The following is a 17,321-nucleotide window of genomic DNA, read 5'->3' as shown; positions in this document are numbered from 1 at the left end:
TCAGGCATGTGCAGGACAACCAGGGGATCAGGCTCAGCCAACATGGGTTCATGAAAGGCAGGTCCTGATTGGCCAGCTTGGCAGCTCATGGCTTACACGGGTGTTCTCTTCTCTGGATAAAAAAAAAAATAATGGCCGAGACCAGAGAGTTGTGGTGAATGAAGCTAAATCCAGCTGATGGTCAGTCACAAGCAGTGTTCCTTAGGGCTCAGTGTTGGGGCCAACCTTGTTTAAAAACTTTATCAATGATCTGGATAAGGGGATTGAGTGCTCCCTATGTAAGTTTGCAGATGACACTAATTGGATGGTAGGCATGGGAGTGTAGATCTGAGGTTTACATGAGGTTTAATAAGGACAAGAGCCAGGTTCTGCACCTTGGTCACAGCAATGCCATGCAATGCTACAGGCTTAAAGAATGGTTGCAGAGCTGCCCTAAGGAAAACACAGGGGTGTTGGTCAACAGCCAGCTAAACATGAGCCAGCAGTGTGCCCAGGTGGCCAAGAAGGCCAACAGCATCCTGGCTTGTGTCAGAAATAGTGTGGCCAACAGGGCTAGGGAAGTGATTGTACCCCTGTACTCAGCACTGCTGAGGCCACACCTCAAATCCTGTGTTCAGTTTTGGGCCCCTCACTACAAGAAAGACATGGAGTTGCTGAGCATGTCCAGAGAAGGGCAGCAAAGCTGGTGAAGGGTCTGGAGAGAAGTCTTATGAAGAGTGGCTGGGGGAACTGGGGTTGTTTAGTCTGGTGAAGAGGAGGCTGAGGGGAGACTTTATTGCTCTCCACAACTACCTGAAAGAAGGTTGAAGAGAGGTGGGTGTTGGTCTCTTCTCCCACGTGAAAAGTGCTAGCATGAGAGGAAATGGCCAGGGGAAGTTTAAACTAGATATTAAGAAAAATTACTTCATGTAAAGAGTTGTCAGGCATTGGAATAGGCTGCCCAGGGAAGCAGTTGAGTCACCAACCCTGGAGGTGTTCAAATAACATGGCATTTCAGGATGCACTCTAATAAGCATGGTGGTATTGGGCTGACTGTTGGACTTGATATTAGAGGTCTTTTCCAGCTTTAATGATTCTATGGTTCTATTCTTTGATCAGAGCTTACTCTCGCACAAGTAGTCAACACAGGCAAAGAGGAGAGTAAGGTCAGGGCAAGCATATAGCAATATCCTTGCATTTTCTAGTGATCCATGTTTAGGAGTTTTCCCGAGCTAGCTGTGGTGTCTTTCTCTCTCCTTTGATCTATTGGCCTGTACAAGTTTGTACAATTAGAGTTTGCACCCATGTGAATTGTTGGTGTACTCTTGAACATGCAGGTTTTCTTTTTAACATCCTGTGTCAAGAAGTAATTTGTTTAATTATGCAGCTTGTGTAGAAATACTGGTCTACTTCTTTCAAATCTGCATACTGAACATTTAATGTGATAGCCTCTGATTCTTGTATTCTGAAAGACACCAGATAATAACCATTTTCTTTCCCTAATCTGCGAGCCAAGACCTTTTTCCCCATAACCATCTTAGTCATCTGTTTACTACAGAACCAAAACATGGTCTTTCATCTCTCCTGGACAGGAAACTACCTACTTCCTTTCATTGTTCTCATAATCCATCTCCAAACCCTTCCAGTTATTTTTGAATTCCCTCTGAGACCAGTATCGGAACTGCAGCTGTTATCTAGGGTGAAGACACATATTAGAGTTATGTAATGGCACAGTGATGTCGCCTATTCTGTTCTTTTTTAATTTCCTCTAATTTATTGAGACTAACACTGATGTGTCTCTCTCTTAACTGATTTAGAGCATACTGCTGAGCATGTATAACCACTACTTTTTTTAACTATGTGCTTTATTTTTGCACTTATTAAGCCTGACCTTCATCCATGATTTTATCTTGTGGTTTCTGACAGATCTTTGTACAACTATTTACAGTTATTTTTTTGTTGAAAAACCTTGAGTAATTTAGGAATATAAGTAGACTCTATTACTTTGTCTTGCATAACCTCTTACCAATAAACTGAACCAGTTAACCTCAAATCATCTCTGAAGGAACTCTAGCACTAAGCTGCCTCTATTCATTCTGGCTTCTTTTCTCCATTACTTATAGATCCAGTGATCTACAGAGGACTTTTTGTTTATTGCAATCAAACGTGGATCAGGAAAAAGGATTGCAATGTCCCTGAGGCTTTTTCTGTTGTTCCATAATCCTTAAACAATAAAGTTAACATCTTCATGAGGTCTTTGATTATTGTAGATGTCTCTGTCAATTTAGATATTCTTGTGAATTTAATTTTTAGAGCACAGTCAGGCAGCTTGAATGTACGTGCAGAAAGCTGCCACTTTCCCATGCAGAAATTTGCTAAGAATATAACTCAGTAAATGTGGAAATCTGAGGAGAAAAGTACACCTCTTAGGCTGCAGTTTTGAAGAGAAACTACAGTGTGTTGAGCATTTTCTACAAAATTTATTATGTACTTACAGTGCTATCTTCTATGTATTTGCTGTAGGGCTGTTATGAAAGCTGTTTTATAGCAGGATGATACCCTCTTCATAGTCATTAATGTACAGTATGGATCACGCTCTCATATCAGCAACAACTTCTTGGTTTTTCCCGTTGCCACCCAGACTGTTCTTTTATTGACACCTTTTATTTGCAGTCCTCTACCATATTGTAAGTATGTACCATTGCTTTATCTAGCACATATTAGATTCCTGTTTGGTAGGTGGATATCATAAACAACAGCATTGACCATTTTTCCAGCAAGATAATTTCTGTTATTTTGCCCCACCTGGCGAAAGCCACAACAGGCTGAAAAAAATCTGAGAACCTTTGTTGAAATCTCACCTGCTTCTTTCCAGAGATAAAATTAGTTCTGCAGAACATTTTGAATGGCCAAAAATAATGCAGTTTATAAAGTACTTGAATAAGACTGTCTGTCATGGATTAATTTTTCAAGACACTCCAAGAATAATTGATTCACATTTATATAATTTTTTTTCATCAAACAGGATTTCATGTACTTTCCAGAAAGATATTTCCATTCAAGTTACTGCTGAAATGCAACCTCTGCTTAATAGCAATATTAGTTTACAGTGTGAGGCAGGGGAAAAAATACAAACTTACATAAAATATAGCCATTTTCATTCAAAATGATCCCTTTTAGGAATAAAAACCCCATAAAAATCTGCATGATTTTGGTGCATAAAATTTAGTTGAATATATTATGTTTAGGAAGAATACTAACATTTCTTGTTCTGAGAGGATAAGCTATTTTCAAATGTTTCCTGTGGCATCTTTAATTCTTTCTCACATTCTGACATTTCTGTCACCTGAAATGTTCTGTATTTATTGTAGCTGTTTTGAAAATTTTATAGCAATCTATAAGGACGTCTGCTATTTTACAGCATCAGAAGCTTGGGCTGTGGGCAAATGTGAAGTTGGTAGTACAGATTAGGCTCTGTTGAATTCTGTAGTGCTGAATATGGTACCTGCACAATCCACCTACATAACCTTAAAAAACCAGCTGAATATCAGTACTGGCTGAAGTATTTCCAACTGTATGTCCTTTTTTGGGGTGTGAGTTTGGAATATAATTATTTGTAACTATTCAAATTTCTCATTGTATTTATTTATGTATTTATTTATTTATGCTCAATATAAGCTCAACATACACACAACTGTTGCTGCCAGTGGGAAATAATGTCATAGGTTCATAGGATCATTGCTTTCTACAGCTGCCTAAAAGAAAGTTGTGGAGAGGAAGGTTCTCCCAAGCTACAGGGGACAGGACAAGATGGAATGGCCTCAAGCTCTGCCAGGGGAGATTCAGGCTGAACATTATGAAAAAAATTTTCACAGAAAGGTCATTGGTCACTGGAACAGGCTGCCCAGGGAGGTGGTTGAGTCACCTTCCCTGAAGGTGTTTAAGGGACGGGTAGATGAGGTGCTGAGGGGCATGGTTTAGTATTTGATAGGAATGGTTGGACTCGATCCGATGGGTCTTTTCCAACCTGGTGATTCTATGATTCTATGATTTATACAGTGACTTTGAGTGTGCTGACTTACATGGTGTTCTCATTTCTACTTTAACAACCTGATGGGATGGCAAATAAGGGCAGAATCCGGCCTACCGAATCACGCAAGTTTGCTTTTATTTAGCACTAAATATCCCTCCAAATATTTTCATACCTGCTTGATAATTGGACTGAAATGATATTTAATTACATCGTCAAGGGCTTTGTTAATATCAGCTCCCAAGTACTGGTACTATATTTTTGGATGCCCACTTAAGATTCCATGAGGTGAGCTGGGCTGAAGGGCAAACTCCAGGAGGCTGAATCACTGCAGTCTCAGAGTCATTAATTTTGTGCAATGATAACTTTGTACTCAGAGAGCAATATTCATTATAAGCAGGAGGGGAAGCATGTGAGTTCTTAATTAACAGTAGGATATCATCAGCATAAAGTAATAGCTTAATGTTCTACAGAATCAGTGTTATAGCCCTTTAGACTCTTAGTTTTTCCATTTTAGACAATGCCAACATAAGATTGTAATTGTCAGGATGGCATTTCCCTGCTTTCATTACTCTCTAGGCACTATCCCTAGCACCCCATTCCTTATGAGTGACCCACAGCTTCTATTTAATGACTCGGATAAATGCCCTGGTTTACAAGAGACCTCTGGTTTCACTATGCGTGTGAACAACAATTTGCTTTTTCTAAAAATCTAACTGAATCTGCTGCCCATTGGCACACAGTGGGGGCAGATTTTCATATCAATGCAAGATGAACATGCCTCTTTTATCTTATTTGTAGGACACGTTGCACCATAGAAGCATTAACAGTAAGTCATTGAGAGCGCCTGGACCTGCACCCAGCCCCAACCTTACCCTTAGAGACCTGACAACACAGTGGTTGGAGAAGAGCTATTTCTTTCCACTGCCTGGGTGAGAAGATGAATTCCTGTTGCCTTGCCAGCTCCACCCTGAATATAGCTAAAAAATTTACTTCTGGGGACCAATAATTGCTCATCGACTCAGCTGCAGCACCAAGGTACTTCTAAGAACAAGTAATCCTTAGAGCCTACGTGAGCCTTAAATTCTCTAAGGCATTGCCTTTAAAAGCAGCAGTGGGCATTGGGGGCAGGACCTATCCTGAGCGGCTCCATCAGGGAACATTGGGCAGGCTCAGACAACCAGACCAGCCCTAACCTAATTCCTTTGTAGGCTGTCAGTTCTCTGGGGACAAATTCTCTGGGCATGTAGGTCTTCTCCCAAGTGACAGGACGAGAAGGAATGGCCTCAAGTTGTGCCAGGGGAGGTTCATATTGGACATCAGGAAAAATTTCTTCACTGGAAGGGTTGTCAGGCACTGGAACAGATGCCCAGGGAGGTGGTGGAGTCCCCATCCCTGGAGGTATTTAAAAGGTGAGTAGATAAAGTGCTTAGGAATATGATTTAGTAGTTGACAGGTATGGTTGGGCTTGATGATCTCAAAGGTCTTTTACAACCTAGTGTTTCTATGAAAAAAGACCTGTGGATTTTTTGCCACGTCTGTCCATGAGAGTGAGCTGATCAGGGCAGGGCTTGCCCCTGAAGCCTGCTGCTGCTCTGTAAGCAATATCTTACAGACTTTAAGGGCCTTTATGTAGTCACCCCACCCCTGATAATGCTGGATATCTGCTCTGCAGTAATTTACCTGTATTGTTTTATAATGTACCATTTTTCATCCTCTCTTACATCCTTTTGGTTTAGTGGTTTTTTTTGCCACAGACCAGAACTGAGGCATCTTAAAAATCTTAATGTGCCTGACGTAGCATGACGAAGGGTTGTTCCAGTGGCACATGCCTGTGAAGAGAGACAAGGGTTAATAAAGTTCTACTATTAAAAAAAAAAAGTAACTAGTACCTTACAAAAGAGGGACAGTTTGAACCTGAATCACTTCTCATGGGCGACTTACCATTCTGTTCCTGCACATCCAGGGCTGTGTATCTGTCAGGTTTGGTGGAATTACTCTGTGGAAGCAGACTATATAACCACTACCTCCACAGCCTCACAGATGAGGGCTAAGACTCCTAGGCTTATTTTCAGTGAGGTGAGGAAAGACAGAAAGGTGTTTCAAGGTTAAAATATTTTTCACATGTGCCAGAGAGCAAGGGAAGAAATTAATTCCCAGAAGACTAATCCTGCGTGAAGGGAAGCGCTGATTTTGGAAATGCCGTGCATCCTCTCTGTGGGTGTAACTAATACTCATGGGTTCTTCAGGTGAGATCCACACTGTGTTTCAGCAAAGAACTAACACTGAATCCATATTTTCCCCTTCACTATTGTGATGGTAACGCCTTCAAATGCAGCTCTCATAGTTGCTAATGCAAAATTTCCTGTGAACAGAAGTTATCAGTATTAAACTGCAGATGTTTTCTGATGTGTTTTGAGAAGATTTAGAGAAGCTTGAGTGAATGCATCTCAGACAAGGCTATACCTGCCTTTTCTGCTTATATGCATGCCTCTTTACTGTAAACTGAGTATTTTTTTTCCCAAACTAAGAGGTCTTTTTCTTAAGAAATCTGTTCCTGTGTACTAGGCCAACATGTAGCATTCAGTTCTCTGAAGTACACTTAGGGCATGCCTTGCTCTGTAAAGGTAATCTCTTTCCTTCGTAGTTCAGAAACACATTTGTGAATGTTTTGCTTCAACTATTATCTTTCTAAGAGTACTTTGCTCTTGGTAATTCCTGGTTGGTTTTTTTTCCCCCCCTGAAATAAATCACTAAAGCATATTGGAATAACGTATTGCTTTCAGTCCTTCATAAGCCCAACACACAGAGAAGACATATTATTATTTGAACATATGTTTATACTTAATTCTGCCTAAACAGCTTCCTTACATGCCTACTATGTAATGAGAAGACAGAAAAACTAAACGTCTGAGCTAGAATTAAAAATCCATTGTATATTTATCCCAGAGCTTAGAAAGGACTGAAAGACTTCAAATATGCTGACAGTTAAACAAAAAAGTGCTCTACGTCACCTGTGGTGACTTAGCTATCTGAATACAAAACCAAATATAAGCAAAAACCAGAACTATATAATTTACCTGTGCCAAGTGTCCTGGAGATCTATGAGGGTCACTGGATATAGTCCCAGTGACAACCACTCTACATTCAGCAGACAACTGTTTAGTGGTGTGCTCCAGTTCTATGGTTTTGTCCTGCATTAATAAGATAAGAGCTAATTTATACAAAAATATTCATAATCCAAAATCTGATTGAAATGGGTAAATAACTTTTAATTTTGTCCAGCAGAGCCTGGTGGGATGAACTCATGTCACCCACAAAGCTTGCTGCCAGCATGCTTTTTTTTTCAATTTTTTAGAAAACAAAAATCCTAGAATTTTTATGATACATTGACTGCAGTACTACTTATTTATTTTCTCCACCAACTTGTCCTAAATAATATACTGGTTTTGTTTGGTTGTTTAGGGTTTTTTTTAAATGTTTCATCTGCCCAGCCTAACATAGCTAGTCAGCTCTTCACTAAAGTTAATTTAGTTAAGCCTGAGGAGTTCATGACAATCAATTCACTCTGCTTTTAAGCTGTGCCTACTGAAGTTGTGTGCTGACACTTTGACAATATCCTTGAACTGTGGCTTGATGTTTTCCTTTTAATTTCTAATTAAACCTAGATTACGTCAGCCCAAATTTCAGATGTGCATCATCGCGAAAAAGGCTATGCTTTTTTCATATGCTAGACACTTACTGTATACACTTGGGTTCTTTTAGAATTTAGATGTTGGCAGGGATGGAAGCTGGATTTACACTTGCTAAAAAGAACCAGTTTTAGAAAACTTTGAAACTACCCAGTGTGGTTAGTGCAGTATGTAAGAACCCAAACAAATACCACTTATTTGAACAATGGTAATATCCAAATGCAAATTGAGTGAATTGCACTACCTTTCTTTATGAAAAGAATGCATTGTTATTCTTTATGTGAAATGGATTTTTCTGTCTGTTTATTCATGAAAGATAAATTTATATTCATAGAATACATTCTCACAATCAAATATTTACATACACAGTTTTACAGGTCTTTCAGATACCTGTATAGTTTAAATAAATGTGTCCCCTTGCTGACAGGACTCTTTGTGGGCTCCAGTGTGGGCCAGAAGATCCAGGTTAAAAATGCTGCTGAAGAAAAGCAGTAGCACTGCAGCACTGGGCAACTATCATCCCAAGATGGGAATCTGACAACTCTTTATAAACAAAGCTCAGGCTGAGTAATTTGAGGGATGATAGCCACTTATGCAATCCCAGTTACTTTGCCAGTCTAAAGGAATAGTTATTCTTCAAAAAATTTGCTGGGAAACAGAGAGCCTGAACTTTGCAAACTGCTGCTGCAAACAGACCTGGATGACAACAGAATCCCTACAGTCACCAAAACAGGAGCTTTACAACATGCCTCCTCACATGTGTGCCCAGCTACTAAAACATGATGAACACATGAAAAAGTAACCGAAAAGGTTATTCTGCCAAGGACTATATCCATTGTTTACAGCTGTCTGCCTCCTGTAAATCACTAGCATAAAATTTTCAAGTTTAAAATACACTAGCAAATAAATCAAAAGATATTTTCAGGAAAAGCAGTAAGTACACTTACACAGCTGCAACGCAAATTTGATATTGCCCAATGCAGCAGGGCATTGAAATCAAAAGGGAAATAGTTCCTTCTTGGAAAGTCTCATTTTTTAAATGAAGCAACAACATTTCAGGCATGTTGTGAATATTCTTAAAAAACCATGACTAATATGTACTGCTGGATGCTGGTGGGGCACCAGACTAGATATCAGGAGAAGCAGGCTCTTACCTGGATTCCTCTGACAAGGTCTGGAGACACATCCAAGATTTTCCAGAGCAACTAATTCTGATTAGCCAGCTTGCAAAATAGTCTATGGTACTGAGTTCTGAAAGGATTAGAGAGCAGATCTGTGTAAGATGAGACACCAAACTGCGAGTACCGCAAAGAGCTAGTTGGATTTAGCATGCTTTTGTTTACCAGCTTACATCCTCATTTCCCGAATTGTTACAATGATTCCTTGTAAAACACGCTGAGGCTGAAACATGGATATAGTTTATTGAAGAGACCATTATTACGGGTATTGTTCTGTCATTTTCTATTTATGCTGCTCTGGTATTTGATTAAATTTGAGACATGGGAACATAGAAAAGAACACTCATACAGTGGCTTGTTCTTTACAAGGTTATTCTCATATGTGCTTGCTTGCTCTTACATATAGCCACACTCCTATTACTGTTAACATTTCTAAGGCAAGGAGATGTGACAGTTTATGGGCCATCTGTCAGGCAGTGCTGGAGCACTGTATATCGATGCTATGTTTGTAGCTAGCTCTTATTTGAAAGTTCAGTTCAAAGCGCTTCCAGGTACATAAAGGGGAGAAAAAAAGATGTTGGCATGTTTAGATTACATTAAAGTTTTAAGATTAACTAAAAGAAAGAGAGAAAAAAGTCTGCTAATGGGTAGAGCTCAGTGGAGAGGCATTATTATATTACTTCTAATGCACATAAAGCATCTCCTATTAAAAAGGGATGGCAGTTTTACATCCTATTAAATATATCAAAGCTGTACTTCAATTACAAAACCTTTCATATGCATGTTTTAACAAATATGTCTTTGATAATAGAGTGCAGCAGTCGCTTTTTAAATGCTAAACAAGATCCCTACAACACAGCACGAAGATAGCAACGGGAAAGTATCAGAAGAAGGTATGTCTGTTTGGCAGGGGAGGGAAGGATTTATTTTCATTCCGTGTGTAGCTCACAAGACAAAGTTTACAAACCATTCCAGTTTGAATAGCGGGACACTGATAAAATAGCACAACCTGCAAACAGTATACCGGAGGAGTTTGGCAAGATGCTATTGTTTTTTCACATCGTTATCTTTGAAAACAGCCTGTGTGCTAATAATGCTGGGAACAACAAAAATAAAAGCACGCTGTGCTTGGCTGAGACCTGCTCTGGAAAATACAAAATCTCAGCCAGACCTGAAAAAACATCTTCCCCAAAGAAAGCAGAAGCTTGCTGCCTGGAGGAGGCGATGAAGTGATGACGCACATGGTTTTGACCCCATCAACGTACCCAACAAACATTACTTCCACAAGCCACCAAAGTCCTGATACTGCTTTAGAAAGCCCAGCATGTGAAATCATGCTCTGTGGTGGGCAGTCTGGCTCTGTCTGACTCAAAGGGAACAACAGCGTTAAGAGTTAAGAGGATCAAAGAAGACCAAAGAGGAACCCAAAGTGATCCTGAGTTTGAGTTACTAAATCCCTTCTGCATCTGCAAATGGTTGCTATAGCTGGACAGTGCACTGCAGATTCTCCTGGGTCCTCTTCTGTGTAAAAAGCCAACCCCTTGCATTGTTTTCCTATATCTAGGCCCCTGGGAATGGAGGATTGGCATTTCAGATTTCAGCCTTCAAGGCACTGGAGTTCAGATTCCTGATTCTAATTGTGCCCACTTCTAGCCTTACAATTATGCAAAACCCAAACTCCATTCTTACTCAGGGTGGACTAGGGTAATGATATTAATTAGATTGAGCATCAAGCTGCCACAAATGCAGCTGCATTTGCACGCATCAGGTATTATTAACACCTAGTATAGGAATGAGCCCATGTCAATGGAAATACATGAACCTACAACTAGCTTTTCAAGCTCCTGAGTTTAATAGAGGCTCATAAATCTTAAAAAGAAGGCAAAAGATGTGATAATAATAAAAAGCAATAATAAGTTCTGCTTAGCCTTTTGTCCCTCTGGTTTCTTGGTTATACAGATGCAGAAAGCTGTAGAGATTTAGTGAAATGAAGTCACCTAGCTAGAAAATAATGATGAATAACAGCACCGTAGTATCAAAACTGTAATATCCACAGTACTGAGCACCAGGGCTGTCACAATACTCAGAGAGATAGGTCTTGTCTTTCTTGTCCTCCACTGCTGTTCACGCTTATATGTCATACTTCTTGGCTCTGCTGGGTCTTTCTACAGAGCAAGGAATATAGCAGGACCATCCAGGACATAATACCAGGACCATATCCTCCTTCGGAAGTTGGAAGGGAAAACAAATGCCAGCTTAAGCCTCCTTCCTTCCCCCAGAATAATGCCACACAGCAGCAAAAGCGCCCACAGAAATCTGCACAATGGGAGTCAGTACATTCAGAGAATGAGTCCCAGAATCGCTGTAAGATGATACCAGCTGTGAAGTAAAGGGAAAGAGCCAGGAAAGAAGGATTGTAGTCCCTGATTGAAACTCCCTGTACAAAAGATCCATGGTATGACAAAACCTCATGGTACCACATGAGCATACACACCACTTCTATAACAACCAGGCTGCACAAGACAGATGCTGTCTGCCTTGGCTTGCAGAAAAGATGTGACCCAAAGGAAACCCTACCTCTCTTTGTCTCTAGGCCAAATCCTCCGGGAGATATAGATCAGTATCACACCATTGAAGTCAATATTACAGATTCCAGCTGGTTAAATTGGCTTCAATCCATTCAGTCAATGAATCAGATGCTCAGCAGGTGATATACAGTGTTTGACTTGCCTAAGCAATCATTATGTCCAGAGACTCAGAGCTCTGTTCTGGAGTCTAAGCAAACAAGACAAAATGTGTTCCTCTTTTGGCCTCAGATATATCATTACACATTAAAAAGATTTCTTGAGTTGGAGGCATCAGCATTACTTCCAGCAGCTCCTGGTGCTGAAAACTGACAGTACTTATGGCTGTGTTATTTGTGCTGGGTTTTTTTGGGTTTTTTTGTTAGGTTTTTTTTTTTTTTTTTCCCAGCTGCCTCTGTTAGCACAATGGCTAAATGAAAATTCAAATTACTGTGGTGATTAGCTGCAAATATTACTTTTTGCATGGGTTTGGTGTCCCAAGAAAACAAAGGACCATTCTCCAGTGTGCTGCAGACCACGATTGTGTACTTCACAGATGTCTTTGTGCAATCAGCTTTTCAATACTGGCCTAAACACAGTTTTTGATAGAGCTGAGCAAAAAGAGTGGCCTGTGGTGAGACGCAAACTTTCCCTTACCTGGCACACAGTATTTCCTCCTCTGCAGATGTATTAATTACTGAGGGGCTACTGACTGAATGAGGTGCAACTCAGCATGAACATGGCTGGAACAAGTCCTATATCATTAAAAAAAGGAAAATATGACCTGTCCGAAAACTTACGGTGAGTATTCCATAGCATTGTAATTCACAGCCAGGTGCTCTTGCTCCAGATTTTCTCTGCTATAGGAAAAACCCCACAGCTGAAAGCTAACAAATTATACAAAAAAGGAAGGAGTTGTTTCTAGAGCTAATGAGATACTGAGAAAAAAATACCATTGCCTGCAGCAGGAGCTAAGGTATCTTTCTTCTAAGATGTGAAACCATTACACCTGGGCTAAGCACAAGCTCCTCAAAAAATGAAACAAGTCTGCAGAAGAGAAGCCAGAGAGCAGATCAGTTAACTGTTTCCATGTCTGCAAAAAGCAGAAACGAAAGGCAGAACCTATTCCCTATATGCATAGTGAACAGATCAAGTAGTCAAGGCTGATATTAGACATGTTTTGAACATGAGAAAATAATTGCTGCACTTCTACTATGGTTCCTTTTTTGAGGCTACACGAACACGTTGGGCAAAAGAAAGGTAGAGCTGATCCTGCCCTGAGGAATAAGAATACACTAAATGAAGTATTTTCCCATCCCCCCGCCTTCCTTCCCCCCCGCCATGATTATATCCTAATATCACATTGGAGAATCATTGGCCTCAGGAAACCACAAAGCTCGCATCTGGAGAGAATGGGAATCACTACGTTGAGGAAGAAGCAGTGAGTGTGCAACTGTATCACTATAACTGCTTTGTTGGCCTTCTCATGAAGACTTTTGCCCAAAATAGGAAGAAAGGGGCAAAGAGCAAGCAATTAAGAACACGCTTAATTGCATCAACTGAAACCTGTGGTGCTTAAGCATATTCTTATGTGCTTTACTAGGCTGGAGATGCAATTTTTAAGGCATAGAGCTAGAATACTGTAAGAAGAAAGGCAGCCCTGCACAGAAAACAGGAACATTGCTGGGTTTCGAGACAACACAACACAAATGACTGAGCAAATTAAAAGCAAGGAAGTATTTTTAAAAGCAGATGCTGTTGTAAATGCATAGCCATGGACTGTGACATTATAGGAGAGGAAATAAGGCTGAAGATAAAGTTTTGCTCTAACACGCCATGATTCTGCTGAGTCAGCTTTTCTTTTCAGCAAGGGGTGATGGGTAGACAGAAAATACCATGGTAGACAGGAAAGTAGGTATGGCAACACAAATACTCCCAGCCACACAACAGCACCTGCTAGTAACATACTGTGCCACTAAAAGTGTAACTGAGATACAGAAAAGACAAAAAAACCACAACATGTCAAAGGGGTTCCCAATGGCTCCCAAGAAAAGGACTTGGAGCAGGTCTTTGCTCCAGGGAAATAAAAAACATGCAGGCTGTTCCCAGTTATGTCAGTAGCTTGCTGTGTGGCTGTGCAAATCATTGCCTCTTTGTTTTTGCCTCAGTTTCCCCGCTATTTGTCTATCCTCACTGTGTAAAGAACATCATGGGCAAATCAATAAATAAGGTATCTGAGTTACTTGAGAGGACATAGTACAGGGGAAGAGACCAATCTCTGCCTGAAACTTGCTCCAGAGGACTGCTATGAGTGTCCCACCCTCAATATTAATAGAAATTCTTAATAGTGATATAATTCTGGCAACAAAATTGATTCTTCATTATCAGAGAGAAAATGGCAGCTACAGTAAAGACCTTCTCAATGCTTTAAGGTCTAAGCAGTCTCCTAAACACCTTTTTTAAACTCCCTCCATTATCTTATAGCCCAAAACAGTAAGGAAGAGAAAAGGAAAAGATGTGATCAATAATTAAAGGACTGGAAATGAGCAAATGGAATTAATTGTTCCAAGAATGGTGAAAAAAGGAACCTGAGAAATATCTTTATCTCTCAATCTGGCAGAAAATTTAAAAAGTACTTTTAAAAAGACAGATCCTGAGGTTATATATTCACTGGTTCAGGTTTCTGACTGATGCAAATTTAGGTTTTTTTTTTCTTTTTACATTATGCTTTCTCATTTTATGACACTTCTCAGACTTGAATCATTCACAGCAGATGGCTCCATGAATACTAGATATTTCCATAAATAATGACAGATTTCCCTCCAGTCTCCCCACCCTCCTCCACTCCACATGCCCAAGTCTTTTGTGTGCTATCTGCAGATACACATTCAAATTCTGGTCAGCAAACAAGCCTATCTAGTACCATTGTCAGTCCTGCAAGCCCAGAAGAATCAGTAAAACAATGAACTCATCATCCTATCTGATTCAAGAGCATTTTTTTCCAAGCACTGCTGAGATAGAAGGGAAAATCTACAAGGCATTTAAAGGAATTGAATGCCTCCAACATATAGAACCACAGCAGAGAGCATCCTAATGCTCTGCAGCATTGGTGAGACAGATTTTCTGCACAGTGACTTTTAGTTCAGTGGTGGCAAAGAAATGTGCTCAGGTTCTCTGAATAGCTTGGCCACTAAGGAAGTACCAGGCCATATAACAGGTGAGGATTTGGCCCTGAATTTATATACGGAATCTCTGTTTGCACAGTAGGAATTTCAAACAAAACAAGGAGCCTTAAATGCTAAAAGGAGCACAAAAATCCTTCACGTTGGGACATAGTATTTCTGTTGGATCTACCTACAATAAATGATCTGTAATGTTACTGTCTCATAGAAATAAAAGCAAGGTGGCTTTTAGTTCAGGACATTAAGAGGGAAATATTAAAAGATTCTTATCCGAGCAATAATTTATAGTTAACTTATTGCTTCAAGTGCTCATAATCTGCCATCTATATACATTTCTATCAAATGACCCTGTAAATAATTAATAGATCTAATTCTGTCAGTGTTGCCAGGGCAGGTTTCCCTGTAGAAGGTTAATGCTATGATTTAATTCTTTATTTATGTGATTAGCAGCCCTAATCAGGCTGTTTTAATGAGGTCACAGGCAGCGGATTATCACAACTGACTAGCCTGGCAGGAACCCTTCAGCACTCTCTGTCTGAATGATATTCAGTTCTGCCACACTTTCCAGGTGCCCATGGGAAACTGCTAGCAGGTATTGGGGAGCAGAATCAGATCCGTAGCCAGGCACCAAACACTATATAACATTTTCCAGGTAAACTGACCCATATTAGATAGCCACAGTAGGCCAGGTAAAACATGGAAACATAGGAACTGCTGAAGCACATCAGCCACAAGGTTTATCTATGCCACTTTCGTGTTTAAGAGTCTCTAGAAAAGTAAAGACAAAAATATCACTATAAGAAGAGGCAGGATAATTTGTAACTACAGCAATGCTTTAGGCTCATCTGTAATAGTTAGCACTTGGATTAAAACCAAACGATGATCCTCCCCACATCAACAAGAGTACCTGGTAGCTATTCTGCAGCTTTTCATGCTCAAAACTAGGGAAGGAATTGGTGAAAGTGCACTATTTTTAAGATCTCATAAAACTGGATTTTTATGTACACAAAAGCTTTAAGTACAAAAAGAAAGCAGAGCCAATGTGCCTCTCTTTCATTGCCCTGCTCCTGGGTTTTTTTGGTTTTCTTTTTCATTTTTCCCCAACACACTCAGGCTCTCTAGGTCTCTCTCCAGGCTGCTTAAGGAATTAAGTGCCAAAAGACAATATTCATTATTATAAGGACATCCAAGATTCAAGAAGTATTCACTTCGTGCTTACCTTCCACCTAGCCTGTGTCCTCACTTCTAGTGAGAAGGGTCGTCAAGAGACCCTCTGCTGTCAGCCATTCTGGTTTTAACAGGGTTAAGAGGAATAAGGAAGCACTGATAAAATATGGTCTGCCTGAGTAGGAAATAGTGAGATCTCTGTTTTTTATTATTTGCAACCTCCATTCAGACTGGTTGAGAAGGTCAGGAGTAACAGCTCAGATGTTTCTTTGCCTTCTTCTGCTTTCCCTCTTCCTCTGTCAAAAAAGGTATCTTTCCACCTCTTTATTGACAAGATTTTTTTTTTTTCGGTTTTCCGTGGAGTTGGTTTTTTTTTAATTACTGAATCTTGTTTCCCCAGCCAAACTGCCTTCAGCTCCTGTTCTGTTTATTATACTAGGCACAGAAAAGGATGAAAAGGAACAAATCTTGGATGAGAAACAAAAGCCTGCAATAAGCTGTATTCTCAATTACCCTGTAGCACACTGACTGGGAACAAGATGACTTGCTATGCTGACATACACAGCTGAAAATTGCATTTGCCATGTACAGTGGTGTTAAAGAAAGCCTTTCTCTCCATCCCTTACAGACAGCTATTGTGTTATGCCCTTCGTGAGCACTCGACCACTTATTGGTGCAAAAATGTCCTTTGGACAACAGGCAGCTCAGGTAAGCTCCAGAGAAATCAAAGCAGGAAAGTAGATAAAAGTCTAGCAATATTTCTATCACTAACTCATGGATAGGTTTTTTTTTCTCTAACAATTTCCACCTCAGCAAGTGCTGGATCACTAAAACAACATCCATAACAATGAATTAAAGATATTGAAAAAGAGCACTCAAAATTCAGTGTTCACGCAGAAATGCAGAAATTCCTTCCATTTTCACGTGTTAGTTAATCTGAAGCTTCCATCAGGCCAAGTGCTTTTCTGCCTCACTCACACACTTGCTTGGTTTCCTGTGTTGAATCCCACTGAAAATAAAAGAAACTCAGTGTATAAGATAAAGTAAATGATTTTTTTGACCAGATGGGACTATCTCAGTCCTCTAACCAGATTTCCAGGAGACTACAGACCAAAAATTCCTGCTTAGGAATTTCTGTGCTAAGCACAGGGAAAAAGACCCAGTCTCCTGCGTTCAAGGACTCAACATCACAATCCCTGCTTGTTTAACTTACCATTAAGGCTGCAAGTCCAATGGCTGAGACACCACCATCCAAATCCCTCTATAAAAACCCCAGCAGAGGGGCAGGGTTGACAGCTGTGGTCACAGAGTATTTTAATACGTCCCATTAGGAACTGAAAGTGCATACAGATCACTGCCCAATAATCTAGCTGTTGGGCTGGCAGTATTCCCACCAGGAATCCTCTGCAGGGTACAGTCCATCAATGTACTTTGAGTTTGGTGTAACTAAGAACTACTGGGTCACATAAAGCTACTCCCTCTCTGCATAAATGTCTGCCGTTATCCTGGCAGGGAATGTTAGCCACTTG

General features: G+C 40.1%; 1 long non-coding RNA gene across 2 annotated transcripts in view; it reads left to right on the top strand.

The window, feature by feature from the left end:
- Nucleotides 1-17,321, top strand: part of LOC138719892 (uncharacterized) — a 75,767-nt gene that overhangs the window by 55,305 nt on the left and 3,141 nt on the right. For both annotated transcript variants that reach the window (XR_011337335.1, XR_011337336.1), the window contains exon 3: nucleotides 16,421-16,500. This is a non-coding gene — a long non-coding RNA (uncharacterized lncRNA). The remainder of the gene's footprint in view (nucleotides 1-16,420; nucleotides 16,501-17,321) is intronic.

This window comes from Phaenicophaeus curvirostris, chromosome 4 (assembly GCF_032191515.1).
Source record: "Phaenicophaeus curvirostris isolate KB17595 chromosome 4, BPBGC_Pcur_1.0, whole genome shotgun sequence".
In the NCBI taxonomy this organism is placed as follows: Eukaryota; Metazoa; Chordata; class Aves; order Cuculiformes; family Cuculidae; genus Phaenicophaeus; species Phaenicophaeus curvirostris.
This window is presented reverse-complemented; position numbering and strand designations above follow the sequence as displayed.